Below are 24,996 nucleotides of genomic sequence, written 5' to 3'. Positions count from 1 at the left end.
GTGGAAGTTAGAGAAATTAGAAAAGTTTAACAGAGGAGTGAGGAAACAGCAAGCAGAAAGAACAAGAGAGAGGTTACATTGGGATGACGTTCTGTGGTAAAGAGAAAATGCTACTAGAGAGCTTTCAAATATTAGAGGACATGAATTGAGGGAGCAAATGTATAAATCAAAACCTGAGGGGGAGGTATAGCACGAAAGCTTGCACAGCAGATTATAGTCTTAATGTTGCGTGTACCTGTCAGGGTATTCAAGAAGTTAAATTCTCACAAGTGCAGAGTTCATGATGAAATGCTGAATCTAGTCCCCCTCCAATTTAATATAACTTTTCCATTCTTCATTACTGCAAAAAGCAAACAAAACAAAACCACATTGCATTACTATTTTCAAAATGGATTGAATGGCATATTCAACAGTGACTGTGTGATGCCAATATTCCCCACTCACTCGTAGTGAAGCACATATTGTACTAGTGTTGAAAGTAGGCCGGTAGAGTCAGGTACGCAGTACTGATAAAACAATAAGTGCCCGTCGTAAGTACCAGCTCCGCAACAGTGCGGGCATCACATTAGTGACGTGGATGAACATATATGGATAAGCCCATATTAAGGCATCACGTGACCAGAGCCGTCACTGACTGGGTATACGTAAAGACGCAGGGAGATGCAAGGAAAGGGAGGGAGAGAGACAGGGAGAAGATGTGAAACGGAGGAAGGCACGGATGGAGGGAGTTCTTCCGAGCTTCTGCGGGCCTCTCTCTTTCACTGGTGCATGCCGGGAGCTGGTCCCAACATCCACAAAGTGTGTGTGTATTATTGGTTGTATTTTATGGGGGTAGGAGGGTAGTGTGTATATTGTGTGTGTGGGAGTATTATATTGTGTGTAGAGGTGCAGAGGAGAGTACTAGATTGTGTATCTTGTGTAAGGGTGTTGTGTATATTGTGTTTGGAGCTATAATATTATTGGGGAGATTAGTATTGAGGAGGTATTATAGTGTGTATTGTGGGGAGTATTAGTGTGTGTATTGTTTGTGGGTGACAGATGCTGGGGGTATGCAGCAATCCCTGCACTGAGGTCCGAGGCGGCTCTGCATCGCTCGCACGCACTGTGGACGACCAAGCATGTGCCCATGATAATCATGGCCTTAGAGGGATGAGTGTGTCAGAGCCTAGAAGGGGTATATATATAATGGAGGAGGGAGGAGGAAGGAGGAGGAGGGAGGAGGAGATGATAGCATTGTAAAAGTTAACAAGATAGTTAGTTTAAGCAGAAAGTGAGGAGAGGTTAGAGATAAGGGTAGATGTCAGAGGAGAGAGTTCAATTAAGCTGAGGTATCGAGTAGGACAGGGGTGAGGGGAATGAGAGGTGGTGGATGAGAGCAGAAGAGGTCATGTACAAATAGACCTTGTTAGTCAGAGAGCAGTCATTCCAGAGGGCACGTGAGAAGTGAAGAGTAAAGTGAGACATGGAATGTGGATTACATTAGATGGGTTAATACGCTTAGCAGGGAGGTGGAGAGAGAGAGGCAAGAGGCAGAGAGTGGTGCAGGGGTTGAGGAAGAGATGTTGCATGTACCTTATCAGAACATTAAAGAACATCAATTCACACTGGTGCAGAGTTGATGATGAATCCAGTTCACCTCCAATTCAATTTTAACAGAAATGTTTCATTCTTCATTACTGAAAAAAAAGAAAAGTAAAAAACATTTCATTACTATTTTCAAAATGGATTGAATTCCCCCAACAATGACTATGTGTTACCAATATATCCCTCTCAGTCCCACTGCAGCATATACTGTACCAGTGTGAAAGTAGGAAGGTACACAGTACCGGTAAAACAATACGTGCCGGTACTATGCACCATATGAATTATAAGGGGATGTAAATCTCCCAGTCTCTCTCCATATCCGCAACAGAGCGGGCTCCGGTCAGTGGCATGGATGCCCATATATGGGTATGCTCATATTTGGGCATCCCATGTCACTGACCGGAGCCGGCTCTGAGTATAGGGATATATGCGGAGACGCAGAGGTGCAAGGAAATGGGAGGAGGCACGGTGAGAAACAGGGAGAGACCACAGGAAGATAGAGGGCAACAACTTCCACAAGGTACTTGTATGGGTATAATTGTTTGTATTTTGTGCAGAGGGGGTAATTTCAGATAAAATACAATTCTCCACCCTCTACGAAACAATTCCACTTTGTTCAGTAAGCCAGAAAGTCTTGGTCCCATGTGGACTGAATTTAATGCAAATAAGGTCCTTAATACACAAGTAAAGAATAAAGTTACTTATTCTCTACTGTAAGAAGTGCCACATTGCCCACTATTTGGGTCCTGTGCCCAGATTGTGACCATGCATGGCAGAGGTGAGATTCCCCCAACTCCAATTTGCTACACTCTCCAAGAGAGATAATTGTGATCAGAGGTGGAACTAGGGGAGGGTGTGAGCAGGGTCACTGCCCAGGGAGTAACCTGACTGGGGGCACGGAAATCTCATTTAGTGCATATGTTGCGGCACTGCATTGATTGACCGGTCAATCTGCACTGCTGCCTGTCACAGTGACATCCTGATCGGGCACTGTGATCAGCTATAGCACTGACCCAGGTGAGATAGTTCAGCACTTTACAAGGAGGGAACAGATGTTGTGGGTGACAGATGCTGGAGGTAGGCCAAGACTGTTGGCCAGAGTAACGTGGAGACTTACTGCACTCTGCATGCCCATCCTCTCCCTGACATCAGGGGAAGGAAGTGGCCCTGGGGTGTGTGTAGGTATGCCAGATGTCAGTGTATGCATAAGTAAGTATGCCTGTGTAGTGGGAGGTGTAGGGGCGTTAAGCTGGAGGACTTAAAACAGGCACAAAAGCACATAGATACCTCTGATTATACCGCACCAAATGCTGATAATATCATGCTGTAGCTGCACTTTACAGAAGATGATGCAGATGTCATCATTGGTTGGTGGGTTCATTAAATCAATCCATCATATCATAACCACACTGTGCATATGATGTACTGAATCAGTAACACCAGGAAGACATCTCCATGTTAGGAGTAGAGTTGAAGTTAACAGAATATGTCCAGCACTGTGGTGTGTAGCCCATAAATAATAATTGTGCACATTACCAGAACAACATACTGTCAACTGCAAGATCATTTTGCTGCTTGTAGCGTATGCTCATCCTGTACAGTGTTGTAGTAGATCCGTCTCTTCAGTGTTCACTGCAACAAAAGTAAGACATTGCATTAATATTACAGACGTTTGGGGGCTGAAATCTCACTTCGCTGCGGACAATTTCCCTTTGCATAAGATTCTTGTGATTATGTCAATGATGATCAATAACTGCATCATAACACAGCCGCTCTATACAGAAGATGTACTTGCTCTCAATGGTCATGGAGGTAATACGTCACACAATGTACAGATATAGCAAGGATTATTTCTCCCACTGGTGCATTATGGCATTATGATGGGAAATGTTGTGAGATTCTGCATTATCAGCATCACTGAATCTTTTGGAAATTAAGTGATATTCTATGTTTTAATGCAATATTATGGATGATCAGCCGGTAAAATAATAATAGCTTGCTGTATCTGTAGCCATGCTCTACCCATGATGTGCTGAACCAATGACTGCAGAGAGATTCAGAGTGGTAAACATGACTGGAACGCATCTCTGAATAATGGGCAGCAAAGCAGTGCAGAATAGGAGGTGAAAGTATTTAAAATGGAAGATCCTTAGCAGCTGTGTGGGGAGTAGACAGTACAGACTGACCAAGTAAATGGTAAAAGGAGTAACTTCAACATTACTTGGCTTTGTTCTCCACATTGAAGCTTTCCTCCTCTTTAAATCACTAATACTGATGCCATGTGTAACCTGTACTGAGAGTTATATAATCTACTGGCCTAGATGAAACCATATGATGCAAACAGGATCCATCCCACTCCAGATTCATAGAATTGAACCACCTCAACCTTTCATAACAATCACATAGAACTGCAGCTGTGCGCTACTGCACATGTTCTTGTTATGAATGGTAGTAGATGTGGTCCTTGGGTCTTTACTTCATACTGTAGCCACCCTCTACTCATGATGTATTGAATCAACGAAAACTTGCATGGTTCAGATCACAGGAAGGGGTAGAGTAGAGATGAAAATATTCAATGTGAAACCCGTAGCAGCCGGATTGTGTGGAGTCAATAAAACGACAAATACTAAATGGTAAATGAGAAATATACACATTGCTTATCTGTCTCTGTGTAGTAATTTTCCTTCTCTTCAACTGTCCTTCAAATTTTCTCTTTTGCAAGAAAAGGAACACATGGCTTCAATATTCACTTCTGTTCTGCAGTCATCCCTCCTGAAATAAAAGTTAAGCATCGCATTGTTATTATGATAATACATACAATAAACCTTGCTCCAAACCATTTGATGCAAAGCAAATCCACCTCCCACCCACAGCTGTGCTCCTTCTAGAGCATGCATGTCAAACTCCAGTCCTCGAGGGTCCCAAACAGGCCAGGTTTTCAGTAGGGATATCCTGAAAACCTGGCCTGTTTGCTGCCCTCGAGGACTGGAGTTTGACATCCTTGTTCTTGAGCTTCTACCACGCAAGTCATCCATGTGAGTGACACTGTACTGCAGTCCTGGTCTGCACACAATCTACTGAATCAATGACATCACACTGTAAAGGCAATCTACAAGATGTATTAGTTGTCCACACTTCCGAAATGTTACTTTTATGTCCAAATCACTTATTCCCATGACCTGATATTTGTATTTGTTATTTATAGGATTGTCACAAAGAGTTGATGAGGTCACCAAATGATAGTATGTAGAGAGAAAGAGAGATCTCAGAACAGAGCCCTGATGTATACCCACAGACAGATCAATAGAAGACGAAGACATGTTAGCAACAGAGATGGAGAATGTGTGACAGGAAAGTTATGATGAAAACCAGGATAGAACTGTGTTACGGATACCAAGAGAGAGTTTAGAATATGAAGGAGGAGAGTGATTGAGAGCATCAAACGCAGCAGATAGATCAAGTAGGATTAGTAGGGAAAAGTGACCTTGGGAATTTGCTTTAAGCACAGTCTGTAGAACGAGCTGTACGAAAGGCAGGTTGTAAAGGATCCAGGAGGGAATGTGATTTAAGAATGTTGACATTCTAGCAATTAGGAGACAAACAGCAGGAGGGATACAGGGCGGTAGTTAGTAAGGCACATAGGGTGTAGGTTGTTTCTGAGAAAAGGGTGACCACTACAGGCTTAAAGTAAGAGGGTAAAGAGCCAGAGAATAGGGAGGAATTGAAGATGTGGGTGAGAGTGGGGACTAAGAGATGCAGTAAGGTGTGAGGGGATACGATCTAGAGGGCATGTGGTAGAGGGAGAAGAGAAGATGATTAGCTTCCAGCTCTGTAAGAGAAGAAAAGGAGTCAAATGCAGAAGGAGAATTAGGTAGAAGGAGAGAAGGGGGAAGGGACAGAAGGAATCTCCTTGTGGGTGGCATCCACCTTGCCTCTGAAGTAGTCAAATGCTTGAGGAGAAGTGAAGGAAGGATGGCAAGTGTGAGGAGAAGGTTAGTGGAGGGAGTCAAATACAGGGAAAAAAAGACAGCGTAAATTAAATTTGAGTGTTGATGAATGTGAAAAAAAAGTAGTGTGGTTTGGCCCCAGAGAGCAGCTTTATACAGGACTGGAGACATTTTTACTGTAGAAAAATCAAATATCAATTGTGTGATTTCCTTCATAGGCATTAAGAACAGCGAGTGGAAGTGTGATGAACATGTTTGGGAATTTAGCCAAGGGTGTGGGCTAGAGGGACAAGTGTGTCAGAGCCTAGAGGGGGCATATAGATAGGAGGATAGCATTGTAAGAGTTAATAAGATTGTTAGTTTAAGCGGAAAGAGAGAGAGAGGTTAGAGTAGATGTCAGAGGAGAGTTTAATTAAGCAGAGGAAAATCAGTGGGACAGGTAAGATGGGGTGAGGGGAATGACTGATTGTGAATGATGAGAGCAGAAGAGGTCATGTACAACTAGAGCCTTGTTAGTCAGAGAACGGGCATTCCAGATGGCATAGGAGAAGGGAAGAGAAAAGTAAGGAAAGGAATGTGGATTACATTAGATAGGTTAACACTCTTAGCAGGGAGGCAGAGGCAGGGAGGCCCGATGTGTATATGAGCAGGTTCAAGATTATAAGAGATATCCCACACATCAGCAAACATAGAAGGAGACACAGAGATAGGTGTAGAGAGAGACAGAGATAGCTCTATGTAGAGAGAGAGGGACGTAGAGAGAATGAGACAGATAGGCGCAGAGAGAGGGGGCGCAGAGAGAGGAGGCGCCAAAAGAGGGGGCGCAGAGAGAGGGGGCACAGAGAATAGGATATTAAAGAGTGCTTTTCATTGAGCAGTGCAGAAATAGCTGCAATAGAGGTCTGTACAAATGGTGCAGTGTGTAGACACATGCAAAGGTAGGGGAAGGAAAGAGGAGAACATGTGGATAAAAGCAGGAGTGTGGAAGTTAGAGAAATTAGAAAAGTTTAACAGAGGAGTGAGGAAACAGCAAGCAGAAAGAACAAGAGAGAGGTTACATTGGGATGACGTTCTGTGGTAAAGAGAAAATGCTAGGAGAGAGCTTTCAAATATTAGAGGACATGAATTGAGGGAGCAAATGTATAAATCAAAACCTGAGGGGGAGGTATAGCACGAAAGCTTGCACAGCAGATTATAGTCTTAATGTTGCGTGTACCTGTCAGGGTATTCAAGAAGTTAAATTCTCACAAGTGCAGAGTTCATGATGAAATGCTGAATCTAGTCCCCCTCCAATTTAATTTTAATATAACTTTTCCATTCTTCATTACTGCAAAAAGCAAACAAAACAAAACCACATTGCATTACTATTTTCAAAATGGATTGAATGGCATATTCAACAGTGACTGTGTGATGCCAATATTCCCCACTCACTCGTAGTGAAGCACATATTGTACTAGTGTTGAAAGTAGGCCGGTAGAGTCAGGTACGCAGTACTGATAAAACAATAAGTGCCCGTCGTAAGTACCAGCTCCGCAACAGTGCGGGCATCACATTAGTGACGTGGATGAACATATATGGATAAGCCCATATTAAGGCATCACGTGACCAGAGCCGTCACTGACTGGGTATACGTAAAGACGCAGGGAGATGCTAGGAAAGGGAGGGAGAGAGACAGGGAGAAGATGTGAAACGGAGGAAGGCACGGATGGAGGGAGTTCTTCCGAGCTTCTGCGGGCCTCTCTCTTTCACTGGTGCATGCCGGGAGCTGGTCCCAACATCCACAAAGTGTGTGTGTATTATTGGTTGTATTTTATGGGGGTAGGAGGGTAGTGTGTATATTGTGTGTGTGGGAGTATTATATTGTGTGTAGAGGTGCAGAGGAGAGTACTAGATTGTGTATCTTGTGTAAGGGTGTTGTGTATATTGTGTTTGGAGCTATAATATTATTGGGGAGATTAGTATTGAGGAGGTATTATAGTGTGTATTGTGGGGAGTATTAGTGTGTGTATTGTTTGTGGGTGACAGATGCTGGGGGTATGCAGCAATCCCTGCACTGAGGTCCGAGGCGGCTCTGCATCGCTCGCACGCACTGTGGACGACCAAGCATGTGCCCATGATAATCATGGCCTTAGAGGGATGAGTGTGTCAGAGCCTAGAAGGGGTATATATATAATGGAGGAGGGAGGAGGAAGGAGGAGGAGGGAGGAGGAGATGATAGCATTGTAAAAGTTAACAAGATAGTTAGTTTAAGCAGAAAGTGAGGAGAGGTTAGAGATAAGGGTAGATGTCAGAGGAGAGAGTTCAATTAAGCTGAGGTATCGAGTAGGACAGGGGTGAGGGGAATGAGAGGTGGTGGATGAGAGCAGAAGAGGTCATGTACAAATAGACCTTGTTAGTCAGAGAGCAGTCATTCCAGAGGGCACGTGAGAAGTGAAGAGTAAAGTGAGACATGGAATGTGGATTACATTAGATGGGTTAATACGCTTAGCAGGGAGGTGGAGAGAGAGAGGCAAGAGGCAGAGAGTGGTGCAGGGGTTGAGGAAGAGATGTTGCATGTACCTTATCAGAACATTAAAGAACATCAATTCACACTGGTGCAGAGTTGATGATGAATCCAGTTCACCTCCAATTCAATTTTAACAGAAATGTTTCATTCTTCATTACTGAAAAAAAAGAAAAGTAAAAAACATTTCATTACTATTTTCAAAATGGATTGAATTCCCCCAACAATGACTATGTGTTACCAATATATCCCTCTCAGTCCCACTGCAGCATATACTGTACCAGTGTGAAAGTAGGAAGGTACACAGTACCGGTAAAACAATACGTGCCGGTACTATGCACCATATGAATTATAAGGGGATGTAAATCTCCCAGTCTCTCTCCATATCCGCAACAGAGCGGGCTCCGGTCAGTGGCATGGATGCCCATATATGGGTATGCTCATATTTGGGCATCCCATGTCACTGACCGGAGCCGGCTCTGAGTATAGGGATATATGCGGAGACGCACAGGTGCAAGGAAATGGGAGGAGGCACGGTGAGAAACAGGGAGAGACCACAGGAAGATAGAGGGCAACAACTTCCACAAGGTACTTGTATGGGTATAATTGTTTGTATTTTGTGCAGAGGGGGTAATTTCAGATAAAATACAATTCTCCACCCTCTACGAAACAATTCCACTTTGTTCAGTAAGCCAGAAAGTCTTGGTCCCATGTGGACTGAATTTAATGCAAATAAGGTCCTTAATACACAAGTAAAGAATAAAGTTAATTATTCTCTACTGTAAGAAGTGCCACATTGTCCACTATTTGGGTCCTGTGCCCAGATTGTGACCATGCATGGCAGAGGTGAGATTCCCCCAACTCCAATTTGCTACACTCTCCAAGAGAGATAATTGTGATCAGAGGTGGAACTAGGGGAGGGTGTGAGCAGGGTCACTGCCCAGGGAGTAACCTGACTGGGGGCACGGAAATCTCATTTAGTGCATATGTTGCGGCACTGCATTGATTGACCGGTCAATCTGCACTGCTGCCTGTCACAGTGACATCCTGATCGGGCACTGTGATCAGCTATAGCACTGACCCAGGTGAGATAGTTCAGCACTTTACAAGGAGGGAACAGATGTTGTGGGTGACAGATGCTGGAGGTAGGCCAAGACTGTTGGCCAGAGTAACGTGGAGACTTACTGCACTCTGCATGCCCATCCTCTCCCTGACATCAGGGGAAGGAAGTGGCCCTGGGGTGTGTGTAGGTATGCCAGATGTCAGTGTATGCATAAGTAAGTATGCCTGTGTAGTGGGAGGTGTAGGGGCGTTAAGCTGGAGGACTTAAAACAGGCACAAAAGCACATAGATACCTCTGATTATACCGCACCAAATGCTGATAATATCATGCTGTAGCTGCACTTTACAGAAGATGATGCAGATGTCATCATTGGTTGGTGGGTTCATTAAATCAATCCATCATATCATAACCACACTGTGCATATGATGTACTGAATCAGTAACACCAGGAAGACATCTCCATGTTAGGAGTAGAGTTGAAGTTAACAGAATATGTCCAGCACTGTGGTGTGTAGCCCATAAATAATAATTGTGCACATTACCAGAACAACATACTGTCAACTGCAAGATCATTTTGCTGCTTGTAGCGTATGCTCATCCTGTACAGTGTTGTAGTAGATCCGTCTCTTCAGTGTTCACTGCAACAAAAGTAAGACATTGCATTAATATTACAGACGTTTGGGGGCTGAAATCTCACTTCGCTGCGGACAATTTCCCTTTGCATAAGATTCTTGTGATTATGTCAATGATGATCAATAACTGCATCATAACACAGCCGCTCTATACAGAAGATGTACTTGCTCTCATTGGTCATGGAGGTAATACGTCACACAATGTACAGATATAGCAAGGATTATTTCTCCCACTTGTGCATTATGGCATTATGATGGGAAATGTTGTGAGATTCTGCATTATCAGCATCACTGAATCTTTTGGAAATTAAGTGATATTCTATGTTTTAATGCAATATTATGGGTGATCAGCCGGTAAAATAATAATAGCTTGCTGTATCTGTAGCCATGCTCTACCCATGATGTGCTGAACCAATGACTGCAGAGAGATTCAGAGTGCTAAACATGACTGGAACGCATCTCTGAATAATGGGCAGCAAAGCAGTGCAGAATAGGAGGTGAAAGTATTTAAAATGGAAGATCCTTAGCAGCTGTGTGGAGAGTAGACAGTACAGACTGACCAAGTAAATGGTAAAAGGAGTAACTTCAACATTACTTGGCTTTGTTCTCCACATTGAAGCTTTCCTCCTCTTTAAATCACTAATACTGATGCCATGTGTAACCTGTACTGAGAGTTATATAATCTACTGGCCTAGATGAAACCATATGATGCAAACAGGATCCATCCCACTCCAGATTCATAGAATTGAACCACCTCAACCTTTCATAACAATCACATAGAACTGCAGCTGTGCGCTACTGCACATGTTCTTGTTATGAATGGTAGTAGATGTGGTCCTTGGGTCTTTACTTCATACTGTAGCCACCCTCTAGTCATGATGTATTGAATCAACGAAAACTTGCATGGTTCAGATCACAGGAAGGGGTAGAGTAGAGATGAAAATATTCAATGTGAAACCCGTAGCAGCCGGATTGTGTGGAGTCAATAAAACGACAAATACTAAATGGTAAATGAGAAATATACACATTGCTTATCTGTCTCGGTGTAGTAATTTTCCTTCTCTTCAACTGTCCTTCAATTTTTCTCTTTTGCAAGAAAAGGAACACATGGCTTCAATATTCACTTCTGTTCTGCAGTCATCCCTCCTGAAATAAAAGTTAAGCATTGCATTGTTATTATGATAATACATACAATAAACCTTGCTCCAAACCATTTGATGCAAAGCAAATCCACCTCCCACCCACAGCGGTGCTCCTTCTAGAGCATGCATGTCAAACTCCAGTCCTCGAGGGTCCCAAACAGGCCAGGTTTTCAGTAGGGATATCCTGAAAACCTGGCCTGTTTGCTGCCCTCGAGGACTGGAGTTTGACATCCTTGTTCTTGAGCTTCTACCACGCAAGTCATCCATGTGAGTGACACTGTACTGCAGTCCTGGTCTGCACACAATCTACTGAATCAATGACATCACACTGTAAAGGCAATCTACAAGATGTATTAGTTGTCCACACTTCCGAAATGTTACTTTTATGTCCAAATCACTTATTCCCATGACCTGATATTTGTATTTGTTATTTATAGGATTGTCACAAAGAGTTGATGAGGTCACCAAATGATAGTATGTAGAGAGAAAGAGAGATCTCAGAACAGAGCCCTGATGTATACCCACAGACAGATCAATAGAAGACGAAGACATGTTAGCAACAGAGATGGAGAATGTGTGACAGGAAAGTTATGATGAAAACCAGGATAGAACTGTGTTACGGATACCAAGAGAGAGTTTAGAATATGAAGGAGGAGAGTGATTGAGAGCATCAAACGCAGCAGATAGATCAAGTAGGATTAGTAGGGAAAAGTGACCTTGGGAATTTGCTTTAAGCACAGTCTGTAGAACGAGCTGTACGAAAGGCAGGTTGTAAAGGATCCAGGAGGGCATGTGATTTAAGAATGTTGACATTCTAGCAATTAGGAGACAAACAGCAGGAGGGATACAGGGCGGTAGTTAGTAAGGCACATAGGGTGTAGGTTGTTTCTGAGAAAAGGGTGACCACTACAGGCTTAAAGTAAGAGGGTAAAGAGCCAGAGAATAGGGAGGAATTGAAGATGTGGGTGAGAGTGGGGACTAAGAGATGCAGTAAGGTGTGAGGGGATACGATCTAGAGGGCATGTGGTAGAGGGAGAAGAGAAGATGATTAGCTTCCAGCTCTGTAAGAGAAGAAAAGGAGTCAAATGCAGAAGGAGAATTAGGTAGAAGGAGAGAAGGGGGAAGGGACAGAAGGAATCTCCTTGTGGGTGGCATCCACCTTGCCTCTGAAGTAGTCAAATGCTTGAGGAGAAGTGAAGGAAGGATGGCAAGTGTGAGGAGAAGGTTAGTGGAGGGAGTCAAATACAGGGAAAAAAAGACAGCGTAAATTAAATTTGAGTGTTGATGAATGTGAAAAAAAAGTAGTGTGGTTTGGCCCCAGAGAGCAGCTTTATACAGGACTGGAGACATTTTTACTGTAGAAAAATCAAATATCAATTGTGTGATTTCCTTCATAGGCATTAAGAACAGCGAGTGGAAGTGTGATGAACATGTTTGGGAATTTAGCCAAGGGTGTGGGCTAGAGGGACAAGTGTGTCAGAGCCTAGAGGGGGCATATAGATAGGAGGATAGCATTGTAAGAGTTAATAAGATTGTTAGTTTAAGCGGAAAGAGAGAGAGAGGTTAGAGTAGATGTCAGAGGAGAGTTTAATTAAGCAGAGGAAAATCAGTGGGACAGGTAAGATGGGGTGAGGGGAATGACTGATTGTGAATGATGAGAGCAGAAGAGGTCATGTACAACTAGAGCCTTGTTAGTCAGAGAACGGGCATTCCAGATGGCATAGGAGAAGGGAAGAGAAAAGTAAGGAAAGGAATGTGGATTACATTAGATAGGTTAACACTCTTAGCAGGGAGGCAGAGGCAGGGAGGCCCGATGTGTATATGAGCAGGTTCAAGATTATAAGAGATATCCCACACATCAGCAAACATAGAAGGAGACACAGAGATAGGTGTAGAGAGAGACAGAGATAGCTCTATGTAGAGAGAGAGGGACGTAGAGAGAATGAGACAGATAGGCGCAGAGAGAGGGGGCGCAGAGAGAGGAGGCGCCAAAAGAGGGGGCGCAGAGAGAGGGGGCACAGAGAATAGGATATTAAAGAGTGCTTTTCATTGAGCAGTGCAGAAATAGCTGCAATAGAGGTCTGTACAAATGGTGCAGTGTGTAGACACATGCAAAGGTAGGGGAAGGAAAGAGGAGAACATGTGGATAAAAGCAGGAGTGTGGAAGTTAGAGAAATTAGAAAAGTTTAACAGAGGAGTGAGGAAACAGCAAGCAGAAAGAACAAGAGAGAGGTTACATTGGGATGACGTTCTGTGGTAAAGAGAAAATGCTAGGAGAGAGCTTTCAAATATTAGAGGACATGAATTGAGGGAGCAAATGTATAAATCAAAACCTGAGGGGGAGGTATAGCACGAAAGCTTGCACAGCAGATTATAGTCTTAATGTTGCGTGTACCTGTCAGGGTATTCAAGAAGTTAAATTCTCACAAGTGCAGAGTTCATGATGAAATGCTGAATCTAGTCCCCCTCCAATTTAATTTTAATATAACTTTTCCATTCTTCATTACTGCAAAAAGCAAACAAAACAAAACCACATTGCATTACTATTTTCAAAATGGATTGAATGGCATATTCAACAGTGACTGTGTGATGCCAATATTCCCCACTCACTCGTAGTGAAGCACATATTGTACTAGTGTTGAAAGTAGGCCGGTAGAGTCAGGTACGCAGTACTGATAAAACAATAAGTGCCCGTCGTAAGTACCAGCTCCGCAACAGTGCGGGCATCACATTAGTGACGTGGATGAACATATATGGATAAGCCCATATTAAGGCATCACGTGACCAGAGCCGTCACTGACTGGGTATACGTAAAGACGCAGGGAGATGCTAGGAAAGGGAGGGAGAGAGACAGGGAGAAGATGTGAAACGGAGGAAGGCACGGATGGAGGGAGTTCTTCCGAGCTTCTGCGGGCCTCTCTCTTTCACTGGTGCATGCCGGGAGCTGGTCCCAACATCCACAAAGTGTGTGTGTATTATTGGTTGTATTTTATGGGGGTAGGAGGGTAGTGTGTATATTGTGTGTGTGGGAGTATTATATTGTGTGTAGAGGTGCAGAGGAGAGTACTAGATTGTGTATCTTGTGTAAGGGTGTTGTGTATATTGTGTTTGGAGCTATAATATTATTGGGGAGATTAGTATTGAGGAGGTATTATAGTGTGTATTGTGGGGAGTATTAGTGTGTGTATTGTTTGTGGGTGACAGATGCTGGGGGTATGCAGCAATCCCTGCACTGAGGTCCGAGGCGGCTCTGCATCGCTCGCACGCACTGTGGACGACCAAGCATGTGCCCATGATAATCATGGCCTTAGAGGGATGAGTGTGTCAGAGCCTAGAAGGGGTATATATATAATGGAGGAGGGAGGAGGAAGGAGGAGGAAGGAGGAGGAGGGAGGAGGAGATGATAGCATTGTAAAAGTTAACAAGATAGTTAGTTTAAGCAGAAAGTGAGGAGAGGTTAGAGATAAGGGTAGATGTCAGAGGAGAGAGTTCAATTAAGCTGAGGTATCGAGTAGGACAGGGGTGAGGGGAATGAGAGGTGGTGGATGAGAGCAGAAGAGGTCATGTACAAATAGACCTTGTTAGTCAGAGAGCAGTCATTCCAGAGGGCACGTGAGAAGTGAAGAGTAAAGTGAGACATGGAATGTGGATTACATTAGATGGGTTAATACGCTTAGCAGGGAGGTGGAGAGAGAGAGGCAAGAGGCAGAGAGTGGTGCAGGGGTTGAGGAAGAGATGTTGCATGTACCTTATCAGAACATTAAAGAACATCAATTCACACTGGTGCAGAGTTGATGATGAATCCAGTTCACCTCCAATTCAATTTTAACAGAAATGTTTCATTCTTCATTACTGAAAAAAAAGAAAAGTAAAAAACATTTCATTACTATTTTCAAAATGGATTGAATTCCCCCAACAATGACTATGTGTTACCAATATATCCCTCTCAGTCCCACTGCAGCATATACTGTACCAGTGTGAAAGTAGGAAGGTACACAGTACCGGTAAAACAATACGTGCCGGTACTATGCACCATATGAATTATAAGGGGATGTAAATCTCCCAGTCTCTCTCCATATCCGCAACAGAGCGGGCTCCGGTCAGTGGCATGGATGCCCATATATGGGTATGCTCATATTTGGGCATCCCATGTCACTGACCGGAGCCGGCTCTGAGTATAGGGATATATGCGGAGACGCAGAGGTGCAAGGAAATGGGAGGAGGCACGGTGAGAAACAGGGAGAGACCACAGGAAGATAGAGGGCAACAACTTCCACAAGGTACTTGTATGGGTATAATTGTTTGTATTTTGTGCAGAGGGGGTAATTTCAGATAAAATACAATTCTCCACCCTCTACGAAACAATTCCACTTTGTTCAGTAAGCCAGAAAGTCTTGGTCCCATGTGGACTGAATTTAATGCAAATAAGGTCCTTAATACACAAGTAAAGAATAAAGTTACTTATTCTCTACTGTAAGAAGTGCCACATTGCCCACTATTTGGGTCCTGTGCCCAGATTGTGACCATGCATGGCAGAGGTGAGATTCCCCCAACTCCAATTTGCTACACTCTCCAAGAGAGATAATTGTGATCAGAGGTGGAACTAGGGGAGGGTGTGAGCAGGGTCACTGCCCAGGGAGTAACCTGACTGGGGGCACGGAAATCTCATTTAGTGCATATGTTGCGGCACTGCATTGATTGACCGGTCAATCTGCACTGCTGCCTGTCACAGTGACATCCTGATCGGGCACTGTGATCAGCTATAGCACTGACCCAGGTGAGATAGTTCAGCACTTTACAAGGAGGGAACAGATGTTGTGGGTGACAGATGCTGGAGGTAGGCCAAGACTGTTGGCCAGAGTAACGTGGAGACTTACTGCACTCTGCATGCCCATCCTCTCCCTGACATCAGGGGAAGGAAGTGGCCCTGGGGTGTGTGTAGGTATGCCAGATGTCAGTGTATGCATAAGTAAGTATGCCTGTGTAGTGGGAGGTGTAGGGGCGTTAAGCTGGAGGACTTAAAACAGGCACAAAAGCACATAGATACCTCTGATTATACCGCACCAAATGCTGATAATATCATGCTGTAGCTGCACTTTACAGAAGATGATGCAGATGTCATCATTGGTTGGTGGGTTCATTAAATCAATCCATCATATCATAACCACACTGTGCATATGATGTACTGAATCAGTAACACCAGGAAGACATCTCCATGTTAGGAGTAGAGTTGAAGTTAACAGAATATGTCCAGCACTGTGGTGTGTAGCCCATAAATAATAATTGTGCACATTACCAGAACAACATACTGTCAACTGCAAGATCATTTTGCTGCTTGTAGCGTATGCTCATCCTGTACAGTGTTGTAGTAGATCCGTCTCTTCAGTGTTCACTGCAACAAAAGTAAGACATTGCATTAATATTACAGACGTTTGGGGGCTGAAATCTCACTTCGCTGCGGACAATTTCCCTTTGCATAAGATTCTTGTGATTATGTCAATGATGATCAATAACTGCATCATAACACAGCCGCTCTATACAGAAGATGTACTTGCTCTCATTGGTCATTGAGGTAATACGTCACACAATGTACAGATATAGCAAGGATTATTTCTCCCACTTGTGCATTATGGCATTATGATGGGAAATGTTGTGAGATTCTGCATTATCAGCATCACTGAATCTTTTGGAAATTAAGTGATATTCTATGTTTTAATGCAATATTATGGGTGATCAGCCGGTAAAATAATAATAGCTTGCTGTATCTGTAGCCATGCTCTACCCATGATGTGCTGAACCAATGACTGCAGAGAGATTCAGAGTGCTAAACATGACTGGAACGCATCTCTGAATAATGGGCAGCAAAGCAGTGCAGAATAGGAGGTGAAAGTATTTAAAATGGAAGATCCTTAGCAGCTGTGTGGAGAGTAGACAGTACAGACTGACCAAGTAAATGGTAAAAGGAGTAACTTCAACATTACTTGGCTTTGTTCTCCACATTGAAGCTTTCCTCCTCTTTAAATCACTAATACTGATGCCATGTGTAACCTGTACTGAGAGTTATATAATCTACTGGCCTAGATGAAACCATATGATGCAAACAGGATCCATCCCACTCCAGATTCATAGAATTGAACCACCTCAACCTTTCATAACAATCACATAGAACTGCAGCTGTGCGCTACTGCACATGTTCTTGTTATGAATGGTAGTAGATGTGGTCCTTGGGTCTTTACTTCATACTGTAGCCACCCTCTACTCATGATGTATTGAATCAACGAAAACTTGCATGGTTCAGATCACAGGAAGGGGTAGAGTAGAGATGAAAATATTCAATGTGAAACCCGTAGCAGCCGGATTGTGTGGAGTCAATAAAACGACAAATACTAAATGGTAAATGAGAAATATACACATTGCTTATCTGTCTCTGTGTAGTAATTTTCCTTCTCTTCAACTGTCCTTCAAATTTTCTCTTTTGCAAGAAAAGGAACACATGGCTTCAATATTCACTTCTGTTCTGCAGTCATCCCTCCTGAAATAAAAGTTAAGCATTGCATTGTTATTATGATAATACATACAATAAACCTTGCTCCAAACCATTTGATGCAAAGCAAATCCACCTCCCACCCACAGCTGTGCTCCTTCTAGAGCATGCATGTCAAACTCCAGTCCTCGAGGGTCCCAAACAGGCCAGGTTTTCAGTAGGGATATCCTGAAAACCTGGCCTGTTTGCTGCCCTCGAGGACTGGAGTTTGACATCCTTGTTCTTGAGCTTCTACCACGCAAGTCATCCATGTGAGTGACACTGTACTGCAGTCCTGGTCTGCACACAATCTACTGAATCAATGACATCACACTGTAAAGGCAATCTACAAGATGTATTAGTTGTCCACACTTCCGAAATGTTACTTTTATGTCCAAATCACTTATTCCCATGACCTGATATTTGTATTTGTTATTTATAGGATTGTCACAAAGAGTTGATGAGGTCACCAAATGATAGTATGTAGAGAGAAAGAGAGATCTCAGAACAGAGCCCTGATGTATACCCACAGACAGATCAATAGAAGACGAAGACATGTTAGCAACAGAGATGGAGAATGTGTGACAGGAAAGTTATGATGAAAACCAGGATAGAACTGTGTTACGGATACCAAGAGAGAGTTTAGAATATGAAGGAGGAGAGTGATTGAGAGCATCAAACGCAGCAGATAGATCAAGTAGGATTAGTAGGGAAAAGTGACCTTGGGAATTTGCTTTAAGCACAGTCTGTAGAACGAGCTGTACGAAAGGCAGGTTGTAAAGGATCCAGGAGGGAATGTGATTTAAGAATGTTGACATTCTAGCAATTAGGAGACAAACAGCAGGAGGGATACAGGGCGGTAGTTAGTAAGGCACATAGGGTGTAGGTTGTTTCTGAGAAAAGGGTGACCACTACAGGCTTAAAGTAAGAGGGTAAAGAGCCAGAGAATAGGGAGGAATTGAAGATGTGGGTGAGAGTGGGGACTAAGAGATGCAGTAAGGTGTGAGGGGATACGATCTAGAGGGCATGTGGTAGAGGGAGAAGAGAAGATGATTAGCTTCCAGCTCTGTAAGAGAAGAAAAGGAGTCAAATGCAGAAGGAGAATTAGGTAGAAGGAGAGAAGGGGGAAGGGACAGAAGGAATCTCCTTGTGGGTGGCATCCACCTTGCCTCTGAAGTAGTCAAATGCTTGAGGAGAAGTGAAGGAAGGATGGCAAGTGTGAGGAGAAGGTTAGTGGAGGGAGTCAAATACAGGGAAAAAAAGACAGCGTAAATTAAATTTGAGTGTTGATGAATGTGAAAAAAAAGTAGTGTGGTTTGGCCCCAGAGAGCAGCTTTATACAGGACTGGAGACATTTTTACTGTAGAAAAATCAAATATCAATTGTGTGATTTCCTTCATAGGCATTAAGAACAGCGAGTGGAAGTGTGATGAACATGTTTGGGAATTTAGCCAAGGGTGTGGGCTAGAGGGACAAGTGTGTCAGAGCCTAGAGGGGGCATATAGATAGGAGGATAGCATTGTAAGAGTTAATAAGATTGTTAGTTTAAGCGGAAAGAGAGAGAGAGCAGAGAGGTTAGAGTAGATGTCAGAGGAGAGTTTAATTAAGCAGAGGCAAATCAGTGGGACAGGTAAGATGGGGTGAGGGGAATGACTGATTGTGAATGATGAGAGCAGAAGAGGTCATGTACAACTAGAGCCTTGTTAGTCAGAGAACGGACATTCCAGATGGCATAGGAGAAGGGAAGAGAAAAGTAAGGAAAGGAATGTGGATTACATTAGATAGGTTAACACTCTTAGCAGGGAGGCAGAGGCAGGGAGGCCCGATGTGTATATGAGCAGGTTCAAGATTATAAGAGATATCCCACACATCAGCAAACATAGAAGGAGACACAGAGATAGGTGTAGAGAGAGACAGAGATAGCTCTATGTAGAGAGAGAGGGACGTAGAGAGAATGAGACAGATAGGCGCAGAGAGAGGGGGCGCAGAGAGAGGAGGCGCCAAAAGAGGGGGCGCAGAGAGAGGGGGCACAGAGAATAGGATATTAAAGAGTGCTTTTCATTGAGCAGTGCAGAAATAGCTGCAATAGAGGTCTGTACAAATGGTGCAGTGTGTAGACACATGCAAAGGTAGGGGAAGGAAAGAGGAGAACATGTGGATAAAAGCAGGAGTGTGGAAGTTAGAGAAATTAGAAAAGTTTAACAGAGGAGTGAGGAAACAGCAAGCAGAAAGAACAAGAGAGAGGTTACATTGGGATGACGTTCTGTGGTAAAGAGAAAATGCTAGGAGAGAGCTTTCAAATATTAGAGGACATGAATTGAGGCAGCAAATGTATAAATCAAAACCTGAGGGGGAGGTATAGCACGAAAGCTTGCACAGCAGATTATAGTCTTAATGTTGCGTGTACCTGTCAGGGTATTCAAGAAGTTAAATTCTCACAAGTGCAGAGTTCATGATGAAATGCTGAATCTAGTCCCCCTCCAATTTAATTTTAATATAACTTTTCCATTCTTCATTACTGCAAAAAGCAAACAAAACAAAACCACATTGCATTACTATTTTCAAAATGGATTGAATGGCATATTCAACAGTGACTGTGTGATGCCAATATTCCCCACTCACTCGTAGTGAAGCACATATTGTACTAGTGTTGAAAGTAGGCCGGTAGAGTCAGGTACGCAGTACTGATAAAACAATAAGTGCCCGTCGTAAGTACCAGCTCCGCAACAGTGCGGGCATCACATTAGTGACGTGGATGAACATATATGGATAAGCCCATATTAAGGCATCACGTGACCAGAGCCGTCACTGACTGGGTATACGTAAAGACGCAGGGAGATGCAAGGAAAGGGAGGGAGAGAGACAGGGAGAAGATGTGAAACGGAGGAAGGCACGGATGGAGGGAGTTCTTCCGAGCTTCTGCGGGCCTCTCTCTTTCACTGGTGCATGCCGGGAGCTGGTCCCAACATCCACAAAGTGTGTGTGTATTATTGGTTGTATTTTATGGGGGTAGGAGGGTAGTGTGTATATTGTGTGTGTGGGAGTATTATATTGTGTGTAGAGGTGCAGAGGAGAGTACTAGATTGTGTATCTTGTGTAAGGGTGTTGTGTATATTGTGTTTGGAGCTATAATATTATTGGGGAGATTAGTATTGAGGAGGTATTATAGTGTGTATTGTGGGGAGTATTAGTGTGTGTATTGTTTGTGGGTGACAGATGCTGGGGGTATGCAGCAATCCCTGCACTGAGGTCCGAGGCGGCTCTGCATCGCTCGCACGCACTGTGGACGACCAAGCATGTGCCCATGATAATCATGGCCTTAGAGGGATGAGTGTGTCAGAGCCTAGAAGGGGTATATATATAATGGAGGAGGGAGGAGGAAGGAGGAGGAGGGAGGAGGAGATGATAGCATTGTAAAAGTTAACAAGATAGTTAGTTTAAGCAGAAAGTGAGGAGAGGTTAGAGATAAGGGTAGATGTCAGAGGAGAGAGTTCAATTAAGCTGAGGTATCGAGTAGGACAGGGGTGAGGGGAATGAGAGGTGGTGGATGAGAGCAGAAGAGGTCATGTACAAATAGACCTTGTTAGTCAGAGAGCAGTCATTCCAGAGGGCACGTGAGAAGTGAAGAGTAAAGTGAGACATGGAATGTGGATTACATTAGATGGGTTAATACGCTTAGCAGGGAGGTGGAGAGAGAGAGGCAAGAGGCAGAGAGTGGTGCAGGGGTTGAGGAAGAGATGTTGCATGTACCTTATCAGAACATTAAAGAACATCAATTCACACTGGTGCAGAGTTGATGATGAATCCAGTTCACCTCCAATTCAATTTTAACAGAAATGTTTCATTCTTCATTACTGAAAAAAAAGAAAAGTAAAAAACATTTCATTACTATTTTCAAAATGGATTGAATTCCCCCAACAATGACTATGTGTTACCAATATATCCCTCTCAGTCCCACTGCAGCATATACTGTACCAGTGTGAAAGTAGGAAGGTACACAGTACCGGTAAAACAATACGTGCCGGTACTATGCACCATATGAATTATAAGGGGATGTAAATCTCCCAGTCTCTCTCCATATCCGCAACAGAGCGGGCTCCGGTCAGTGGCATGGATGCCCATATATGGGTATGCTCATATTTGGGCATCCCATGTCACTGACCGGAGCCGGCTCTGAGTATAGGGATATATGCGGAGACGCAGAGGTGCAAGGAAATGGGAGGAGGCACGGTGAGAAACAGGGAGAGACCACAGGAAGATAGAGGGCAACAACTTCCACAAGGTACTTGTATGGGTATAATTGTTTGTATTTTGTGCAGAGGGGGTAATTTCAGATAAAATACAATTCTCCACCCTCTACGAAACAATTCCACTTTGTTCAGTAAGCCAGAAAGTCTTGGTCCCATGTGGACTGAATTTAATGCAAATAAGGTCCTTAATACACAAGTAAAGAATAAAGTTACTTATTCTCTACTGTAAGAAGTGCCACATTGCCCACTATTTGGGTCCTGTGCCCAGATTGTGACCATGCATGGCAGAGGTGAGATTCCCCCAACTCCAATTTGCTACACTCTCCAAGAGAGATAATTGTGATCAGAGGTGGAACTAGGGGAGGGTGTGAGCAGGGTCACTGCCCAGGGAGTAACCTGACTGGGGGCACGGAAATCTCATTTAGTGCATATGTTGCGGCACTGCATTGATTGACCGGTCAATCTGCACTGCTGCCTGTCACAGTGACATCCTGATCGGGCACTGTGATCAGCTATAGCACTGACCCAGGTGAGATAGTTCAGCACTTTACAAGGAGGGAACAGATGTTGTGGGTGACAGATGCTGGAGGTAGGCCAAGACTGTTGGCCAGAGTAACGTGGAGACTTACTGCACTCTGCATGCCCATCCTCTCCCTGACATCAGGGGAAGGAAGTGGCCCTGGGGTGTGTGTAGGTATGCCAGATGTCAGTGTATGCATAAGTAAGTATGCCTGTGTAGTGGGAGGTGTAGGGGCGTTAAGCTGGAGGACTTAAAACAGGCACAAAAGCACATAGATACCTCTGATTATACCGCACCAAATGCTGATAATATCATGCTGTAGCTGCACTTTACAGAAGATGATGCAGATGTCATCATTGGTTGGTGGGTTCATTAAATCAATCCATCATATCATAACCACACTGTGCATATGATGTACTGAATCAGTAACACCAGGAAGACATCTCCATGTTAGGAGTAGAGTTGAAGTTAACAGAATATGTCCAGCACTGTGGTGTGTAGCCCATAAATAATAATTGTGCACATTACCAGAACAACATACTGTCAACTGCAAGATCATTTTGCTGCTTGTAGCGTATGCTCATCCTGTACAGTGTTGTAGTAGATCCGTCTCTTCAGTGTTCACTGCAACAAAAGTAAGACATTGCATTAATATTACAGACGTTTGGGGGCTGAAATCTCACTTCGCTGCGGACAATTTCCCTTTGCATAAGATTCTTGTGATTATGTCAATGATGATCAATAACTGCATCATAACACAGCCGCTCTATACAGAAGATGTACTTGCTCTCAATGGTCATGGAGGTAATACGTCACACAATGTACAGATATAGCAAGGATTATTTCTCCCACTGGTGCATTATGGCATTATGATGGGAAATGTTGTGAGATTGTGCATTATCAGCATCACTGAATCTTTTGGAAATTAAGTGATATTCTATGTTTTAATGCAATATTATGGATGATCAGCCGGTAAAATAATAATAGCTTGCTGTATCTGTAGCCATGCTCTACCCATGATGTGCTGAACCAATGACTGCAGAGAGATTCAGAGTGGTAAACATGACTGGAACGCATCTCTGAATAATGGGCAGCAAAGCAGTGCAGAATAGGAGGTGAAAGTATTTAAAATGGAAGATCCTTAGCAGCTGTGTGGGGAGTACACAGTACAGACTGACCAAGTAAATGGTAAAAGGAGTAACTTCAACATTACTTGGCTTTGTTCTCCACATTGAAGCTTTCCTCCTCTTTAAATCACTAATACTGATGCCATGTGTAACCTGTACTGAGAGTTATATAATCTACTGGCCTAGATGAAACCATATGATGCAAACAGGATCCATCCCACTCCAGATTCATAGAATTGAACCACCTTAACCTTTCATAACAATCACATAGAACTGCAGCTGTGCGCTACTGCACATGTTCTTGTTATGAATGGTAGTAGATGTGGTCCTTGGGTCTTTACTTCATACTGTAGCCACCCTCTACTCATGATGTATTGAATCAACGAAAACTTGCATGGTTCAGATCACAGGAAGGGGTAGAGTAGAGATGAAAATATTCAATGTGAAACCCGTAGCAGCCGGATTGTGTGGAGTCAATAAAACGACAAATACTAAATGGTAAATGAGAAATATACACATTGCTTATCTGTCTCTGTGTAGTAATTTTCCTTCTCTTCAACTGTCCTTCAAATTTTCTCTTTTGCAAGAAAAGGAACACATGGCTTCAATATTCACTTCTGTTCTGCAGTCATCCCTCCTGAAATAAAAGTTAAGCATTGCATTGTTATTATGATAATACATACAATAAACCTTGCTCCAAACCATTTGATGCAAAGCAAATCCACCTCCCACCCACAGCTGTGCTCCTTCTAGAGCATGCATGTCAAACTCCAGTCCTCGAGGGTCCCAAACAGGCCAGGTTTTCAGTAGGGATATCCTGAAAACCTGGCCTGTTTGCTGCCCTCGAGGACTGGAGTTTGACATCCTTGTTCTTGAGCTTCTACCACGCAAGTCATCCATGTGAGTGACACTGTACTGCAGTCCTGGTCTGCACACAATCTACTGAATCAATGACATCACACTGTAAAGGCAATCTACAAGATGTATTAGTTGTCCACACTTCCGAAATGTTACTTTTATGTCCAAATCACTTATTCCCATGACCTGATATTTGTATTTGTTATTTATAGGATTGTCACAAAGAGTTGATGAGGTCACCAAATGATAGTATGTAGAGAGAAAGAGAGATCTCAGAACAGAGCCCTGATGTATACCCACAGACAGATCAATAGAAGACGAAGACATGTTAGCAACAGAGATGGAGAATGTGTGACAGGAAAGTTATGATGAAAACCAGGATAGAACTGTGTTACGGATACCAAGAGAGAGTTTAGAATATGAAGGAGGAGAGTGATTGAGAGCATCAAACGCAGCAGATAGATCAAGTAGGATTAGTAGGGAAAAGTGACCTTGGGAATTTGCTTTAAGCACAGTCTGTAGAACGAGCTGTACGAAAGGCAGGTTGTAAAGGATCCAGGAGGGAATGTGATTTAAGAATGTTGACATTCTAGCAATTAGGAGACAAACAGCAGGAGGGATACAGGGCGGTAGTTAGTAAGGCACATAGGGTGTAGGTTGTTTCTGAGAAAAGGGTGACCACTACAGGCTTAAAGTAAGAGGGTAAAGAGCCAGAGAATAGGGAGGAATTGAAGATGTGGGTGAGAGTGGGGACTAAGAGATGCAGTAAGGTGTGAGGGGATACGATCTAGAGGGCATGTGGTAGAGGGAGAAGAGAAGATGATTAGCTTCCAGCTCTGTAAGAGAAG

General features: G+C 43.4%; 1 long non-coding RNA gene across 10 annotated transcripts in view; it reads right to left on the bottom strand.

The window, feature by feature from the left end:
- LOC142476737 (uncharacterized) overlaps nucleotides 1-23,930 on the bottom strand; it is a 48,429-nt gene extending 24,499 nt beyond the window's left edge. For 5 of the 10 annotated variants that reach the window (XR_012791944.1, XR_012791952.1, XR_012791953.1 and 2 more), the window contains exons 1-15: nucleotides 23,806-23,930; nucleotides 22,692-22,787; nucleotides 21,144-21,247; nucleotides 19,801-19,911; nucleotides 17,283-17,402; nucleotides 16,167-16,262; nucleotides 14,619-14,722; nucleotides 13,266-13,376; nucleotides 10,753-10,874; nucleotides 9,639-9,734; nucleotides 8,091-8,194; nucleotides 6,748-6,858; nucleotides 4,237-4,356; nucleotides 3,121-3,216; nucleotides 1,573-1,676 (exon numbers count right to left, since the gene is read on the bottom strand). This is a non-coding gene — a long non-coding RNA (uncharacterized LOC142476737). The remainder of the gene's footprint in view (nucleotides 1-1,572; nucleotides 1,677-3,120; nucleotides 3,217-4,236; nucleotides 4,357-6,747; nucleotides 6,859-8,090; nucleotides 8,195-9,638; nucleotides 9,735-10,752; nucleotides 10,875-13,265; nucleotides 13,377-14,618; nucleotides 14,723-16,166; nucleotides 16,263-17,282; nucleotides 17,403-19,800; nucleotides 19,912-21,143; nucleotides 21,248-22,691; nucleotides 22,788-23,805) is intronic. The other 5 variants (XR_012791945.1, XR_012791951.1, XR_012791948.1 and 2 more) reach the window with 5 other exon arrangements.
- Nucleotides 23,931-24,996: the final 1,066 nt, after the last annotated feature.

Source organism: Ascaphus truei, unplaced genomic scaffold, assembly GCF_040206685.1.
Source record: "Ascaphus truei isolate aAscTru1 unplaced genomic scaffold, aAscTru1.hap1 HAP1_SCAFFOLD_1674, whole genome shotgun sequence".
Taxonomy (NCBI): Eukaryota; Metazoa; Chordata; class Amphibia; order Anura; family Ascaphidae; genus Ascaphus; species Ascaphus truei.
This window is presented reverse-complemented; position numbering and strand designations above follow the sequence as displayed.